Source organism: Lycium ferocissimum, chromosome 10 (assembly GCF_029784015.1).
Source record: "Lycium ferocissimum isolate CSIRO_LF1 chromosome 10, AGI_CSIRO_Lferr_CH_V1, whole genome shotgun sequence".
In the NCBI taxonomy this organism is placed as follows: domain Eukaryota; kingdom Viridiplantae; phylum Streptophyta; class Magnoliopsida; order Solanales; family Solanaceae; genus Lycium; species Lycium ferocissimum.
This window is the reverse complement of record NC_081351.1, coordinates 57,524,640-57,528,485: the sequence shown is the minus strand read 5'-3', so window position 1 is coordinate 57,528,485 and position 3,846 is coordinate 57,524,640.

The window sequence follows — 3,846 nt, the reverse complement described above, 5'->3', positions numbered from 1 at the left end:
TAACGAGCTAACGAAATTTGGGCAGCATTTCCCCTATTTTATCGACTTCCACCATATTAAAAAACAGCCCCCAAACAACAATAACAATATCCATAATATCATAATCAAGAAGTTACATTCAATTTAGTCTCAAATTTAACCAAAATCCCCTTTTCAAGTTCACCTCATAGTCATGTTCTTCACTACAATACTTATAGCTTCTCCACTTTAATTCTTTTCCTTTCTAGGAGTTACTAAACCTTTACATCAACTCAAACATACTAATAGGATGAAGAACATACCTTATAATAGAAGAACGTCACTTCACTCAACTTCTTTCCAAGATCAAGTTCACTACAACTTTGAATGGAAGCGAGAACCATCACCCTCCATGGATTTATCTTGAGGTTTTGATGTTTGATCTTCCCTCTTGATGATATAGAAAGGTGTGAAGTGGTAGGGAACCTTCAAGAACCCTTAAGAATCCTCTAGAAATGTGGGGAAATAAGTGTGGGGAGTTGGAATGAAAATGAGGTCTTTGGGGATTTAAAAAGGTGACAAAAATCGCACCCCGCTCCAATTTGCAGTGAGTATACGGCCGCATACTCCCTCCACCACTTAGGGGTGATGTTGGCCAGTAACTTCACCCAAAATGGGGAGTTTGTGGTAGGTATCCGACCCATCATACTGAGTATGCGGCCGCATACTGCCCCAACTTCTCTGATTTCGCGAAATTGCGTTCTTTTCGATTCGTTTGACCTCCAATCCTTATGGAGCCTCCTTGGGACTTGTATAAAACTTCATTAACCATATAAGGGGCCCTATAGCTCCCCCTCAAGGTAATCTTAAGCAATGTATAACTCAAATGCTACGTAATCTTCCCGAAACATGACTCCAACTCCAATTTCTCCAAAGAACTTTCTTCCACCGCTTCATATAACTCTGAAACCTTAAGGTCTACACTTAACATTAGAAAATATCCTTCCTAACCTTATGAGGGCTTCATGTCCACTTTAGGCTTGCGTTAGTTCACTCATAAGGCAAACGTCACGAAATTTCCAAGGTGTAACAGTTTATTTCCCGCATTTATAAAAGATTGTCATTGCTTTCATATTATTTGGCTTTTCGAAAAAAATTGAATATATCCCCTTTATATATAGGGTATTTTAGGTTCGAATTTATTATATCCGGGTAAGAATAGGCTCCTTTTATGTATAAGGATAGTATATCTTGTTTATGAAATGGTCAAAAATGCTTTTGTGTTATATATATATATATATATATATATATATATATATATATATATATATATATATATATATATATATATATATATATATATATATATAAGTCCCTTTTTTCAGTTCCTGCTTAATCCAACACCTTGTCTCGGGTCAACTCATATAATACGTTGGAAAGCCTTAGTCCAAAACTTTGTTCTCACAAATGTGTTTCATCTATTTTTTGAAATAGTCCGGTTTATAGAAAATGATTTAGTTTTGACTTGTGAGTTTATATATATTAACAAAACTGAATTTTTGTTTTAAAACTGGACTTGGGTCCAAAACATGTCTTTTACCAAAGTGGTATTTTAGTGAGCTTAGCCCAAATTCTTGTTACACTATTTCTAAAAAATGAGAGGTCAATGGGACTTGGCCAAGAAAGCTTTGTTTTTTTGTTGGGCTTGGCCCAAAAACCACTCGTTTGTTCAAAACTAGCTTTTAACCCAGAAAAATGTTTTTTCAGTCCAGAACTATTGTAATTTATGAAAAAAAAAAAAAAGCCTTTATCCCTCATTTGCAGAAAATACGCTTGCGTATTTTTGAGTAGTTTGTTAACACGTAGATATGTGAAATCATTTGCCCTTCATTAAACTTATATTATGAAAAGAATCATTTGTTGTCACCGCGTTCTAAAATCATTATATTTAATCCGGGTTTTGAAAATCATTTGGGGACCTAAAGTCTACTAAACGGCGTAGGCACTGTTGTCCTAAGACGGCTAGTTCAAAACATAAAGATTCTACTATAATAGAGTTTTTACAAGTTTATAAATACAATTAAAACAAAATTAAAAAAAAAGGAAGGCATAAATAATTAAATAAAGGCAGAGGGAGACTAGGGGAGTACCAAGCCCCTAGTTGGCCATTTCACCCATGGTTGGACCTTCTACGCATATAATATATATTTTACCTTCCCTTTCTTTACTGGACTCGATCAAAAATGCGAAGAATTGACTGTTGGGCCTTGGCCCAATAGGTTGGCTTTGTACTCGGCCCAAATGGCCATGCGGTGAAGAAGAGGAAAAAGAAAAGGGACCCGGTTAGTTTATATTTACTGAACTTATCACATATATAACAATACACATGTATGTATATCAAATTCATTCACAAGTCATGCAGTTAAAAGTATTTGTATATATGCTATTGGTCTCCACTGGTAGGGATTTAGACAGTAAAAAGGTGGGGAAGGTCATCACCATTCGTATTCTTGATGCTGCACAAGATCCAAGAGGTTTCATGAACCTCAGGCATGGCAAGACATCAGGGGAAGGCTAAGAACCGACCCCAAAATTACCTCATCCTCCCAACCAGTACTGCCATAGGAGAAATAATAGTAAATTAGAATTCCACAATCATATACAAGGACATATTACAACCAGAGGAAAACTGGAAGAAATAGGCAATGTATGATAGGAGGGAATTGACACACACAAATGTAGTATAGTCGAGGGCAAAACTGAAACAAGTGAGCATAGTATGGACAGAAGCAGATTGTAACATGGATGTAGCATAACTAAAGGCAAAACTGAAGCAAATAGGCATGATATGAACATAAGCATATTGCAGCATAGATGTAGTATAACCAAGGCAAAACTGAAGCAAATAGGCATGGTATGATCCTAAGAAAATTGACTTGCACATATGTAGCATAATCAAAACAAAACTAAAACAAATAGGCATGGTATGATTATAAGCAAATTGACTTGCACAGATGTAGTATAATCAAAACTGAACTAAAACAAATAGGCATAGTGTGGACAGAGGTAAATTGGCATGCACATAGATAGTATAACCAGAAAGCAATACAAAAACAAAAGGACATAGTCTAGAAAGAAGCAAATCCAAAGTACATGGGCATGGGGGATCAAGAGTAAATTTCAGCATATATGTAACACCCCGTACCTTTAACCTAAGCCTTGGCCGCGATTCTAGACTTAGAAGATCAGATAAAGAATGTGGGAATTGAAATTTCCTCTTCAGTTGTAAGATGGGGGTTTAAGCCCATGAATAGTGACAGTATTTCAAAGAAACGGGCCGTATTTCAAGTCGTAAACTGGTACCAAAGATTTCTGAGCATTCTGGAATTTGGCATTTTGAGGTTACATTATTAAATACGGATCGTATTTTGAAATACAGCCCATATTTCAAAACTTATTAGGAATTTGGGAAAACTTCCTTGATTAAAGTTGTAGAGCTTTGAAATATCTTTTCAACGGTATATTATGGATGTCAAACGGACATCTGTGCAAAGAGTTATGGTCATTTTACTGAAGAGTCACAATGCAGTCCACACAGATTACGGACCGTATTTCAAAATAAGGCCCGTCTTTCAAAATACGGCCAGTATTTTACTGGGCGTAAAATTTAATTTTTCAGAACAGTATATATTCGTCCATATCAGTTCAAATCATTATTTTTCATTCCTTCAAGCCCTAGAACGACCTCCTACCCTTTCCCATCATCAAGAACACCAAGGTAAGCCTACTCTAATTATTCCAAGTCAACTCTAATACATATCCTTGTAATCTAAATAAGAAATCATCATTCTCAACCTAGGGTTTTCAAGAAAAACCCATCTTTAAGGT